Source organism: Mchenga conophoros, linkage group LG4, assembly GCF_057382185.1.
Source record: "Mchenga conophoros isolate Kocher_MC1m ecotype Shallow Benthic linkage group LG4, M_conophoros_male_GT1.1, whole genome shotgun sequence".
Classification (NCBI taxonomy): domain Eukaryota; kingdom Metazoa; phylum Chordata; class Actinopteri; order Cichliformes; family Cichlidae; genus Mchenga; species Mchenga conophoros.
In genome coordinates, this window is record NC_140529.1 from 12,402,397 (window position 1) to 12,417,662 (window position 15,266).

Sequence of the window (15,266 nt, forward strand, 5' to 3'; positions counted from 1 at the left end):
GACTCATATTTGGGTATAAAATGAGGGATATAATATTAAATAGAGAGATATGTAAGTGTCATTTTTATTGTAGTACTTTTACTGAGATATAATATCTGTATAAATATTTATATGTAATCCACATACCTTTGAGATGTGGTCTCCACTGAAGCCTCTTCTGAAGCTTGTCCTGAAACCTAAAAGTTATTTATTGTGTTAGATGTTTTTTTTTGTTTTTGTTTTTTTTCCTAAGGAGTTTGCATTTTAATAACTCTAGTTGCAATTTAATGATGAGCCGATAAATATGATTTTGGACCTCTAATCAATCTGTAACTTTTATTAGGTGTTAGGATCTGTTGTGTGCTCAGTCAGTAGTACCCTTATCCTCTTTGCCGTATGAAAAACTGAGTTCCTCTAAACCAGCTATGGTAAGTTTATCCACATTGAGGGAAGTCCCCACCAAAGACTCCAAGGTCTTCCAATGTTTTGGTTTCAGACATGGGTAATGAAGATCAGCGATCACAGGCAGCTAAAGAAAGAACACATAAATAACACTTGAGCAGTCACAAAAATAATGAATTACTTTCAGCCCATATTGTAATATGGTATCATTTTAAAAAGAGACTGCTGACAACATTATCTACTGTATGCCACAAAAAATATCCGATATTTCATAACACTTTTTTCTACCCACTCTGTGCATCATCACGTTCACCTTGTTCTTCAGACAGGGAACTATATTGTTACGTGGCAGGCCCTTCTCAAGCTGGTTGAAATACTTGCTGCATTTGTTGACTTGTGCACTAAACTGCTCCATGTCCAGTTGTTGAAGTGTGCTCTAGCGATGGGTAAAATGAAAAGTACATTTTTATTTAGTTTATAGTATGGATATACTTGCTATACAGTGGAGGAAATAATAATTTAATTCCCTTTTGAATTTGTAAATTGGCTCACTTACAAAGAGATGAACAGTCTCTTGTTTTCATGGTAGTTTCATTTTAATGGAGAGAGACAGAATATCATCCAAATATCCATGAAATTTTTTTTCTTGTAATTGGTCAACAGGTTTGCACACAGGAAAGATTTTGGCTCACTTCTCCTTACAGAAACTCTCTAATCCTCTAGAGATTTAGAGGTTTCTTGACTGTTGTATGAGAACTAAAAGTTTCAGGTCCTTCCATAGAGTTTCTATTGGGATTAAGGTCTGGAGGCTGGATAGGCCACTCAGTAGCCTTAATGTGCTTCCTATTTAGCCACTCCATTGTTGCCTTGGCGGTATGTTTTGGGTCATTGTCATGGTGGATGATCCATCCACAGTGTTGTTCAGTGTTATGGCTGAGGGAAAGAGATTCCAGAAATTTTGTGTAAATGCCCCTGTCCTTGGCATCTCAATGCGGTGATGTCATCCTGTCTTTACAGAAAAACAGCCCAAAGCTTAATGTTTCTACCTGGGGTTGGTGTTCTTTGCGTCATACTCAGAATTTCACTTCCTCCAAACATGGCAGGTTGAGTTAATGCCCGTGCTTGATGTTGCTTTTATCTGACCACAACAATTTCTTCCAGGTCTTATCTGAATTATTTAGATGTTCAGAGACATGCTTAAGACCTTCTTGATCAGGGGGACGTGCAAGATTTCAATATGTTATGGTGTAGTGTGTTACCAGTGCTGTTCTTGGTGACGGTAGTCCCATCTGCCTTCAGATCATTAGTAAACTCCTCCCATGTAGTTTTGGGATAATAGCTTTCTCATGATTATCATCACTCCAAGAGCTCTCATGGAGCTCCACACATGGTCATTTGATATTTCTTCCATCTTCTCACCAAGCTTCTTCCAGTCTTGTGCAGGTCTACAGTCTTTTCCCTGATCTCCCTTGATAGCTGCAGTGGTGGTGGAGAGGTTTGAATGGAAGACATTGATTCTGTGGACAGGTGGGCTTTATGCACATTACGAGTTGAGATTAGGAGTATCTGTGATTGATTGCAATCTTAGTGCACACAGTCAATCAATAGAAACCAGTAGTTTGGCTGAGTGTAGGAGATCAAATATTTATTTCACCAAATGGCATGCAAATCGAATTGCAGTTCTCTTTTGTATCACTTTTTTAGCACACATCGAAACTTTTATGGCTTGATCTAGTTTCTATGAAATATGTTTACATTGAAAGAATTAGAGTACTTTGAATTTCTTCTGGTAGGATGTGCAGGAGGAAGCTTTGGCCTGTGGCTTTTCTATGGAAATCTGGATCTCCCCCAACAGCAGATGCACTTGTGATGAATCAGCACTGATGTCTAAAATTTGTGGATCCTGCACATTAAAATGCACGAGCTTTTAATTATACCAAATATAGTTTAATTATGCTTTAGTTAAAATTACTAAATAGAAATAGAACAACAAAATTAAAAATAAAACAATCATCGTCTCATACCTGCAATTTAAACCGGATTTCCATGTTCTCCTGTTTGAGTTCCTTTATATCCTTCTTCAGGTAGCTGCAAAACCTTTTCATAGTAGCATCCCATTCTTCCGCTTCCTTTCACATGATATCATCTAACAAGTCATCACAGAGTTTAAGCATGGCAAGAATTTCTGGTGGTGTGGGGACTGAGTGCACGTTGATCAGATCGTACATTTTGCATACTGATTTCAGCTCTTTGTTAGCAAAACGAGAAATGGAAATATGGAGTTGAGTAAATCAGAAAAAGAAAGCTGAGGAAAAAGAAAACAAGCTGCTGTGTTTTGTTGGTTTATCACATTTAATTGTTAAACAGGAACATCTCACCGTCTCCTCAATCTCATCCAGAAATGTGAGAAAGTCAACCAGCTGAGCTGTAGTAGAGGGACTGATCTGTCCTTCAACTTTGGCCTCACGAACGTCAGTGATTATGGCCTCAGCTTTCCTCTTAGCGAGTTGGGTGAGCGTGTGACTGATGACCTTAAATCACATTTTATGGTCAAAAACTTTCCAAATTTCCAAAAACAATCCACAGTAAAATGTAGGAAAAAAACAACAAAAAACAAAACAATAATGACAAAAAATGTAAATTTCAATGGAATAAGTAATAAGTTAATAAGCACTGCATCCAAATCCAAACTTTCATTCTCCTTATAGATTCTCAGAAAGTGCTCAAACATGTGTGAGTACACGTTCGCAGCAGCAAATACAATCTGGAATGGTTTTTGAAGGAGAAAAATACATCAGGGCAATTCAAAGCTGTCAGGCATCTAAGGAAAACAATGCAGTAAAACCACCCGGATGCTTTGCTTGATACTTTGCAGGTAGACGTCATTTTTTAGGTTGACTTTCAAAGAGGGTGCGTTTTCATATTTATTGCCTATTTATATATGCCTTCCAGACACATATAAAAACATACAAATATACAAATAAAATCCCATGTTAATTTCAAATTAAAATTCAACATAACCAGAATAGTTCAATCATATCCAAAAATCTGACAATTTTTCAATGCATCTGAAAATAGAAATACAAAACACAATTTTTTTTATAGTGACTCCATGGCCAAAGTTATCTTTTTGGCACAAACATTTTTGTGCCAGACATCGAAGGGTTTCCATAGTCTGTAGCGTGCAAAGAAGGGGATGCATAGCAGCTTGCACTGGATATTTTCCCACTGCTTCACAGTTAGAAATACTGCATCATCATCATCATCACACTGCAAAATCACAGCTTGACTGTCGAGGTCAGTACTGATGTACTCGTGAAGTTGACATTTGAAGGTAGGGTCCCGCTGTATGGGAAACAGCCATCTGGGGAGAGGAGGGGTTGACATCACATCCTTTAAGGGCTGAGAAAGGAAGGGAGAAGGTACGTGTTCCTGTTATAGTGGCAATTATGACAGAAATTTGCTTTAGACATACTTGGAACTACCTTATCACTGTAGACTATATATATTGTTTACTGATTGACTACAGCATTATATTGTTTTTTATTGTAAAATATGCTACCATGATCACAAAATTTCAAAGATCTGGTTACAAATTCCTCAAATTCTTTCTAGCAGCCTCTTTTTTTCAAAGTATGACACACTAGTTACTTTAAATAACACAATTTTGTAATGGCAAGCTTTTCTAAAAAAGCTTGCCAAAAAAAGCTTGTTGGTCGACATTTTTGGTGGATGGCAGAGGAGGTAGGTGGATAGCATCATGGTGCCGTTGCTTCAGACCTTTGGTTTGAATGACTGCTCACAGGCTTTCAGGCTTTGGAGACTTGGTTTCTTTGGTTTTACAAGTCTCTTTGGCACTGTCTACATTAAAGGTAAGCAAAGACCAAACTGGTTTTATTCAGCAAAGACAAACTTTTGAGAATATAAGAAGATCACTACATGCACTAGAACAAACAGCTAGGGACAAAATCAAGGCTATGGTTGTGGGCTTAGATGCTGAGAAGGCTTTCGACTCAGTTAGATGGTGATTTCTTTACAAAGCACTGGAAAAATTTGGTTTCAAGCCCAATTTTATAATTTTAATAAAGACTCTGTACAACAAGACAAGCGCCTGCATAAAGATAAATGGGGATCTTTCGGATTCTTTCATCCTGGAGAGGGGAACAAGGCAGGGCTGCCCGATCTCTCCCTTCCTTCCTTTTTGCCCTATATTGAACCTCTCGGTCAATTAATACGACAGTGTGAAGCTTTTAAAGGCATCACGGTGGTGGGCGGGAAACAAAAAGTGGCAATGTTTGCAGATATAGCATGAAACTTAAATATATAAAATGAAACTTGCATATATAAAATGAAACTTGCATATATAAAATGAAACTTGCACATATATCTTCTTAATATACTTAGTGAAAATGAAATGTGTTTTTATCTCTTATCTTGGCCTTCCTCTTTGAGATGTAAAATGGTATAATGACCCATACCATGTGCTTCAGCTTCTGCTTGAAGTGTTCTCTCAGTTGACATCTCCATCAGTGATTGATAAATTCCCTCAAGAATTTTGCATAATCTCCTCCCAGAAACATTTTGTTGAACATTATTCATAAGCAATAGAAATTTTGCTGAATGAATATATGATCTTCAAATTGACGCAATGCAGAATCCAAATTATTTGTACCATTTGTAGTTTTAACAGCTATTGCAAAATAGTTGTCACAAAAAACAAAGCTCTACAAAGTACTGACATAGTTCATCTGATGAAATTTTGTAATATAAATAATATTTTCTTAAACGGCATTCCATAATTCATATATATATATATATACACACACACACACACACACACACACACCTACCTACCTACCTACCTACCTACCTATCTATATATATATATATATATATATATATATATTAGGGGTGCAACGATACTCGTATTGATATTGAACCGTTCGATACAGTGCTTTCGGTTCGGTATGCACATGTATCGAACAATACAAAACATTTAATTTATTTTATCAACTTTTCTTCTGACGATGCTGTCTGTGTTGAGAGCTCAGTGGATCTGCGTTCGACTACTCCGCCTAGGCTGCACTGTCGAGAGCAGATCCACTGAGCGCAGCACAAGCTAGCAAGACAGAAGTTACGCCGACATCATCCTAGTGCAAAGACAAGTGGAAGCAGACAAAACAACAAGCACGCATGCTACAAACTTTACCTGAGTCATTTAGACAGCCATTAGCACATGATTCTCCTTATGGGGACCTGATATGTTTAATATGCTGCTGAGAATATAGCCCAGAAGAAGCGTATAGCTTTTATTTTGGAAAGAGCCATTTCTCTGTAATAAAGATGAGTGATTTCTGGATCAGATAGATTTATTTTTTTTATTACTTTGTTGTTTCAGCATTTGTTGTTTAAATTTAAAAACTGCACTTTTGAGTTAAAATATTTATTTGTAATTTTAATAAATGACAAATTAAAAAAGCATGAGCATTTTTTTGTATCGAAAAAATATCAAACCGTGACACCAAAGTATCGAACCAAACCGTGAATTTTGTGTATCGTTATATATATATATATATATATATATATATATATATATATATATATATATATATATATACATACATATATATACATACATATATATATATATATATATATATACACACACACATATACAGGGTGGGCCAATAGGAAGAGGGTTTCAACGTAACTTTATTCTTTCATGAGTTATTTACAAGGTTCTGACCACTTATAAAATGTGTTCAATGTGCTACCCATTGTCTTGGGTTGTCAATGCAACCCTCTTCTCCCACTCTTCACACACTGATAGCAACACCGCAGGAGAAATGCCAGCACAGGTATCCAGTATCCGTAGTTTCAGGTGCTGCACATCTCTTATCTTCACACCATAGACAATTGCCTTCAGATGACTCCAAAGATAAAAGTCTAAGGGGGTCAGATCGGGAGACCTTGGGGGCCATTCAACTGGCCCACGACGACCAATCCACTTTCCAGGAAACTGTTCATCTAGGAATGCTCGGACCTGGCACACCATCTTGCTGGAAAAACTTAGGGAACGTGCCAGCTTCAGTGCATACAGAGGGAAACACATCATCATGTAGCAATTTCAAATATCCAGTGGCCTTGAGGTTACGATTGATGAAGAATGGACCCACTATGACAGCAGTATGTGAAGATGGGCGAGTTTGAATCGGGGTATTTGGGCATTAGCTGTGGAGTGCCACAAGAATCAGTTCTGGGACCAACTCTATTTAACCTTTATATAAACGACATATTTAATGTATCAAAGTTATTAAAATTAGTTATATTTGCTGACGACACCAATATTTTTTATTCTAACGACGACCATAGTGACCTAGTACTTAACATTAACAATGAGTTAAGGAAATTAAAAATATGGATGGATGTTAACAAATTATCTATAAATTTGAGCAAAACCAAGGTAATGTTCTTTGGGAATTACAATGTAAATGAAGATACTGTAATAAAAATAGATGGTGTAGTCATAGACGTAGTATCAGAAATAAAATTCTTGGGAGTAATGATTGATAGCAAATTATGCTGGAAATCACACATCAGACATATACAAAATAAAGTGTCCAAAAGTATCTCAATCATAAATAGAGCCAAGTTCTTCTTAATGCCATGCAATGTTTTTGTTATACTGTGTACTAGTCCTACCATACTTGACTTATTGTGTAGAGGTGTGGGGCAATAATTACAAAAGTTCTCTGCATCACCTGGCTATACTACAAAAATGTGCTATAAGAATAATGTATAAGGTAGGATATTATAGTCACACTAATATTTTGTTTTTGCAGTCAAAACTATTAAAATTGATTGATTTAGTTGAATTCTCGACTGCTCAACTCCTATTTAAGGCAAATAAGGGTATACTGCCAGAAAATATCCAAAAGCTCTTTACACATAAAGAAGGAGGTTACAATTTGAGGGGATGTAATAACTTTAAAAGGCAGATAGTTAGAACTACCAGGAAAAGTTTGTGTGTGTCTGTGTGTGGAGTGAAACTTTGGAACAGAATGGATGTAGAGCTCAAGCAATGTCCAAATATTCATCTGTTTAAATCGAGGTACAAAAAATGTAGTTAAGATTAACAAAGACTAACACTGAGCAGTGCTGATTTTCTAACACTGGAATATTTCTAACATTTTGAGTTATTTTCCAGTGTTAGAAAATCAGCACTGCTCAGTGTTAGCCATTGTTAATCTTCAAAACTGACTAGGTTACTTTTAAACATATAACACTGTCAAAAGTGTTAATTTAACACTCAACAGTGTTTTATTTAACACTCAGAGGTGTGGACCCATATAGACACTCTCTAGTGTTAATTTAACACTGGAGATTTTGCTGTGTAATAGGTGATGTGAAATTAAACTTGCTGGAAAAATGCCATTATGAAATTAAAAGAAGCAAAGAAACCACTGCACATCTGAAAGAACAACCCCATGCACGCTGAAGACAAAATTGCCACAGAGAGGATGACTGAGTGGTGGATGAGATCACAATAACTTCATGAAGCATCTGTGGGAAACAAAACATTAGCAAAAACAGCAGGAAAAAACACTGCTGGCAGCATCCAGGAAATTCAGGTCAAAGGTCACTACTGAAGGAAGACCAGGAAGGACGTTTTCACGCCACTGACCAATCGAGTCATAGGCAAGTTGGGGGAACGTGTAGATGGAAATCTACACGTTCCCCCAACTGTCCCCGAGTCTGCTTCAGCAGGAGCTCTCCTTTGAAAATGGAGTTCTTCATCCCTACTGTCACCAAATGCTTGCTCCCAAGGCATCTTCAACCGTTCTTTTCCTAATATCACAGTGCCCTGAGATAACTGTTAGGTTTAATGTTTCTTTTTAAATGAAAATAAATTGAACTTGGGGAAAATAATGCCACCTGCACTTGCATTATTTGCTGATGATAGCAGTGAGATGTGGTTGAAAGCTCTAAAAAGCTCGAAAGTACGCCTCGAAAGTATGCTGTTCTATATTTGGAATCTCAAATAACCGTTTAAGTGCTTTGTAAACAGTGTGTTTGTGCCTCGAGGCATCAGAAATGTCTGCAAATGCTATAGAGGTCAAACAAAAAGGCTTATAAAGTTGCCAAAGTGGTTTAAAACAGTCAGGTCTATTGAAATCTCTTTAGGAAACATAAAACTAAGCAGCTCGTTTCAGCTGATCCCACTTATCCGGTTTAGATTAACAGTGAATTAATGCGGCAGTTGGTAAATCCAAACCCTCACCAGCATAAATCACTGGTATAAAAGGCCCGGTTATGATGAGGCACAAAGACTTATCTGTTTCACAAATGAGCACTCCAGCTACTCAAGCCCTCCCCCGCACCGCTAACAAACTTTCACGTCTGCCTCACATAATTAAACACGTTTGCCGGATTTGCCCCTACCGAGAGGGATGAAACAGTCCCACAGACAAACATTAACCCAGGCCCTGACCCCGCAGCTTGTCAAGAAGATGAACGTCTGAGACTGGAGGGAAAAAAAAAACAAAAAAGCAGCATTCCATTTCCAGTAAACCAGGAAGGGGGAGGGAGAGGGGGATTTTGGGAAGTTTGGTGAGTCATCACTTTTTCTTTTCTGCCGACTCTTCCCCCATTTGGCATCGCACCGCGGAGTTTGAATACCTCCACGGCAGATTGGCCCATCATGCGTTGAATGACTCCCCTCTTAAGTTTTGACAAGTGCCTCATATTGTACGCTTCTGGTAGGGGGCTGCAGCTGTCGGCACGGCTGTCAACCAACGCGAGAGCTCTTTGTCGGCGCCGGCGGATGCCTCGCTTTGAAACCCGAGGAGATAACGAGGCTTACAGTGCTAGGAAAAAGAATGTTAAAAAAAATAAATGATACAAGCAAGAACTTGAACCTGTGCTCGCTCTAACGCGCGTTCCTGTTCTTGTGGGCGTGCGCGTGTGAGTGTGTTCGGGAGGTTTTTAAGCGATCGGGTCAAATGCAGTGGGTGAGATGAGTCAGTGGATGTGTCTGACCGTGCACAGAGTTTATTACTCGCTTAACTTCATCTTGTGTGACAATAACATGCTGATGAAGGCTTGTAAAAATGATGACAGTGCTTAAAAATAGGAGCTTTTGCAGCAGTTTCAGGAGCGCACCATAATGGAAAGTAGTGAAAAAAATCTTGTGGAGAAAACCACAGCTTTTATTGCGCTACTCTCTTCTCCTATTTTTTTATTTATCCCTTTTGTGTGACCACTCAGTCATCATCAAAGCCCTCTTTCCCACTAACTGATCGTCGACATCATTTTGTGGTTGGGGACTCTCCCCAGCTGGCCCCCTGCACACCGCACAATAACACCCTCAAAACCTTCTATTAGGGGCCCTTTAGCGCGAGGGACCAAGCTCCTCTCTCCCCTCCACTCGTTACACACACGCACACGCACGCACGCACACACACACACGCGCACACACACACACACACACACACACACACACACACACACATAAAAGGACATTTATCACTCTTTAATGACAGACTTCACAAAAGATGATGTCACCAGCCGCAACACAACAATGTACAACAAAAGGGTGACTGCCCCACTCTCCTCTCAGCTGGACCGCAGTGACCTCACGTGATTGATAGGCCTCAGTCCTACTTACTAGGGCTCTTTGTGCTGCTGTGGTTGTCATGGTATGTGGCACATGGGGCCTCAGCGCTGCTGCTGCCGCTGCCGGTGCTGCTGCCGCTGCCGGTGCTGCTGCTGCTGCTGCCGATGACTAAGAGTGAGTAATCAAAACAGTCGTAGAAACTGGCCTGCCTCACAAAGATGGTTGTTACCATCAAAATGTCATCAAACACTTGATATAAGGCCGTGTTTGTGCTTGCGGATAAGCGTCTATCGCCTTTGTCAGTTGTGGTATGCTGCCAGGCTGTTTGTGTTGTGTCTGTGCAGTTAGTTAAAAGCACTACGTGCGCACAGGCAAAATATGTGGCCTGAAATCTGAACATGTGTGTGTGTGCTCTATGTTAGCCGGTTTAGATGTGACATGTTGGTCTTATTGGCTTTGTGTCACCTGTCGGGTTCCATTAGCAGACATGCCAGTTGTTGTCATGGGGAGTTTGTCCATCATCAGTCCCAATAACACACTGTATTCATAACAACAGCTTATATGGTGCCCCAGCTTCAAAATCCCCTCTCCCTCTCCAGTGTATCCACTTCAGAGAAGTTATAATAAACAGACATAAAAAAATACCCTTTACACACACATGGTACCAGCCTAAGACTTCCATCCTGGCAACAGTTCCCCCTGGGCAGTCCCCAAACGCTGGCAGTTTGATCCTTCCAGTAGGATCTGGGGCTGTGATTGAATGTCCATGCTCACTGGAAAACCTTAAAAAGAAGGCACTGAGAAAGCACCCCAGATTTCTGAAACTCCTGAAACTAACTCTGACCTCCAGTCAGATATCGAAACACCTCAAACTATTATTGATCAGGTCGCTAAGTAAAATATCTCGACCGTTTGGTAAGTGGTTGCTGGCAGTTGAAACTGGTAGGGTGTTGCACTGAAAAACCTCCATGCGATTCTTTGGTTTTTAGAAGGGAGTGTTTATTTTGTTGATCAATTATTTTTGCGAACAACCTTTTTTCCTGATGAAAACAAGACGATAAGTTATAACTATGTAAAAACTAATGGGCGAGGACAAAAACTATGATGAAATGTATTCACCCAATGAATCTCAGTGAATAAAAACTAGATGAAAATGTTCTGGAAAGATAATATCCAATCAGAACTAATTCATTTGTGTAGAAAGGCGGGATGAGTTTGGAAGGGATCCAATCAGATGTATTCTCCCTGTACAGTAAGCCACAACTTTTACTTTGAAGGTGAGCAACCACTCTCCAACTGATTGGGGAGTAAAAGTACCAAAGGGACCAGTGGTTGCTCTGTGAGGCCTTAGCCGTCTCATCCTTACGGATTTTACCCAGAGCTCCTCGAACATAGACTGACTGGTAAATTGGAATCTTTTCGCTTCAGCCCAGCTCTCTCTTCACCACAACCATCCATTAATTCTTTTACCATCACCAGAGAACAAGACCCCAAGAGGCCTGGAGACAGCAACTCTCTGACAACCGAAAAGGAGCAATCCAATGTTTTTTTGGCAGCGAACAATGACCTCAAACTTGGAGGTGCTGACGCTCATGCTGGCCTCTTCACACTCAGCTAGAAACCGCCACAGTGCATGCCAGAGGTCATGTTCTGATGAAGCCAAAAAATCCCATGTCATCTCCAAAAGAAAGCAGAGAGGTGCTTCTGGGTTTCTGTAACTAGACACCATACTCACCCTGTGAAAAATAAACTTATTTTAGTAGAAATAATTTAGATAAGGTTCTCTTTATGTCACAGTTTGTAAGTCTGCACAAATCCTGTCCCACAGCAGTTACTCACGATCTTCCATCAGTTTCCAGTAAATGTAAATAACCTCAACAGCATTTCTTTGAATGAGTGTTCTTATGCATAAACACACATATTTAACAAATACACTCATCAAGACTTTCCGTTTGAAATATATACAATACATTTATATATATGTAAAAAAACAACAACAACCTTTTCTGTGGTTTCCCTTCAAACGGGTGCGTTGTAAGCTGACTCACTGGCTCAACTACAGCAGATTTCCACTTCCACTTTGGCCCGTTCATCTGAGACGCTGCAGAAAAGCAGAGAGACAGCAAATAGTAATGGAAGGAGGAAGAAAAGGAGATCTGGAAGCCATTAAAAGCTGGCAGCTGCGGCCTGGAGTGGCTGATTCAGAGGACGAGAGAGAGGAAGAAAGAGAGAAGGAGGGCACGCCACATGATTGCCATAATGATTGTAATATCTGTGCATGTGTAGGTCATTAATGTAGAGCCTTGTGATTTAACAGTAGGGAACATGAAGACTGTAAAAAGGCATTTCCAAAGGAAGTCTTTACTCTTTAAATCTCATACGGCTCTGCCTGCATTTCCTCTAGGGAATTATAAAGTCTTATCTGTTTGTGTTTATCCATCCTCTCCAATCAGATGTCTTTTTTAAAAAATCTCTTCCTTCCTCTCTCGAAAGGTTCACAGCTACCACATGAGCACGCACGCACGCACACACGCACGCACGCACGCACGCACGCACGCACGCACGCACGCACGCACGCACGCACACACACACACACACACACACACACACACACACACACAATCTCTCTCTCTCTGGCAACCACCGCTGTGTCTTTACTGTACACAAAAAGGAGAGAGAAAAAGAGAAATGTAAATTGTCCATGTAGATGGGATCATTTGTTAAACCTCTCCCCAAAACAGGGGCTGTCCGATTATATCCTAGTAACAGTAACCAGGCACAGCAAAGCTGTCAAGCTTTAGGTTTTCAAAGATTTCAGCAACTGTGTCTTATTTCTTATTATATCAAAAAGACATCTGATAAATAGTAACATACCTATGCTTATAACATGATATTTGTCGTGATAGAACCGACAGTAATGGACCAACTAATAGAGTGTTTTCTGGGCTGATGCTGAAACTATTTTTATGAAGTATAAATTCATGATATTATCATATACAGCGATATCCTTCATGTCCTCTGGGAGTAGTCTGGATTTACAGTAAAGAGAGAAGGAATGGGTCAGTTCCAGTATTTAGTGTTATCTGTTACAAAGCAGAGTGTACCATCAGATTACTTTTTCCTTGTGGAGGAAGTGATGGCTGTAGCTCAGGAGGTAGAGCAGATCAACTATTAATCTCTGCTAATTGGAAGGTTGGTGCTCGAGTCTGCCAAATATCCTCAGGCAAGATGCTAACCCCAAGTTTCTCTCTGATGCATTAAAGTGTGAATGTTAGATAGAAATCACTAAAGCATAGAAAAGGTGCTTGAGTGCTCAGGTAGAGTAGAACCAGTCCTGTTAACTTGTAACAATTCATTTTTAGTAATCGTGTAACAAAGGCCTTTATACAAAACACCATCTGTTTCTATTAAACTGTTGCTGCAGTGGTGAAATATATTCAATCCCGTGGGTGTGTCAGTCAGCATGTTAAGGTCAGACAGTGGTATTTACATTATTTTGTGTTGGAGTGATGCTGTCAGCTGTTAAGGAGCTCTATTTTATATTTTGATAATTCCAGAAGCTTGATGAAAAGAAGAATAATGCTGATGCAAAATTTTCAAAACTGCAAGAGCTAGTTTTTAGTTAAAGCTGTCACTTTGAGAGAAATTAATCATTTTGTTGTTGGGAATTTGCAACCAATATCAGTTTGCTATGCAATAACATAAAGTCAGGGCTATCAGGGAAAAGGTAGGCTACACACCCTTTGCACAAGATAACCAGGCTGCACCAGCTAAATGCAAAGGTATGTAACAGATTCCTTTTAAATGACAGTATTTTTGTGACGCAACAAGTCACTTCTAGCAATATATACTGATCAGGCATAACATTATGACCACTGACAGGTGATGTGAATAACACTGCTTATCTCTTCATCATGGCACCTGTTAGAGGGTGGGATATATTATGTAGCAAAGAAAAAAAAATCCTCAAAGTTGATGTGTCAGAAGCAGGAAAAATGTGAATTGTGATGACTAGACATCTGAGTGGGAGCTTCCCCAAAACTGGAGCTCTTGTGGGGAGTTCCCAGTCTGCAGTGCTCAGTATCTCACAACTTACAGGACTTGAAGAATCTGTTGGTAACATCTTTGTCCAGACACCACAACATGTTTTGATGTTAATCTTCTACATGTGCTGCAGACTGTGCTGAGAATATAGTTGGTATTGGAGTTCAACGTAAACTGTGTGACGACCCTATTTCTAAATTTAAAAACGTTTTTATTAATATGGGATATACATGAAAACTATTTGCGATGAGCTGTGATCAGTCAATATATTGGTTGGCTTAGGTTAGCACAGCAGTTCTGTGAAGTGCTATTTTAGGCAACTGAAAGTCGGTCTTAGCTTATGGTACCTAGCCAGAGCTGATAAAATCTATTAGCAACATTTCTCACTTGCCCTGATAGCATCTTCAATAATCATCAGCTAACAGTGAAAAGCATGCCTTTGTTAACTGAGCGGAATAATTCCCCCCCAAACCATTATCATGTGTCATAGCAGTAACTAAACTAAGCAGGGCTCTCATCCTGTAACAATCATCACGTACATTCAACTCCGAGACTGATCAGTAAGCATAATCCGGTGCATCCATGTGAGTCAGGTTAGTGCCAGGAGAGGAAGTGCAGCGGGTTGCCATAAATAGAGAGCAGACAGATTCCAGAGGAACAATTCCAACTCTCCAATATCCTGTTCAAAAAGCAGCGGGTTAGCCACCTCGTATGATAGGGGACTCTGGGTTTTCACCCATGACTCACTGCGACTCACTCACACGGACCCACATCGCTCGACTCATCCCAGATTCAAACACATAATCTTGCATATTCAAATAAGGGGTAAAGCTAATATTGCATGTTATGTATGTACATATGCAAACAAAATTATATAAATACACACAAAATATGGATGTGAGTCTTCATAGTGATATCAGTTTTTGTGATCCAACACAGCGACAGTCAGTGATTAATGGAGAAAATCGTAAATGTTTGTTGCAGGTCTGCCATCAAAACTAAAAGAACTGCACACAGAACAATTCCTTTATTTGGCATGCTATTTTCATCACTATCTCAACTCAAGCCACTGCTTTCAGCCTGGTTAACCACTTTGTTCGGTGGTGTGCAACATTAAAAGCTGGGTCAGTCCCATTTCATTGGACAGTATCTACTTTTTAAATGTGCACAGTCAGCTTCTCTCCACATGGCCGATTTTCAGTTAAAAATCAACTGAATGAAGCAC

The 15,266-nt window shown here is 39.5% G+C and overlaps 1 pseudogene; it reads right to left on the bottom strand.

Moving 5' to 3' along the window:
* Nucleotides 1-343: 343 nt before the first annotated feature.
* The window catches only part of LOC146575610 (dynein axonemal heavy chain 6-like), a 43,249-nt pseudogene continuing 28,326 nt past the window's right edge, over nt 344-15,266 (bottom strand).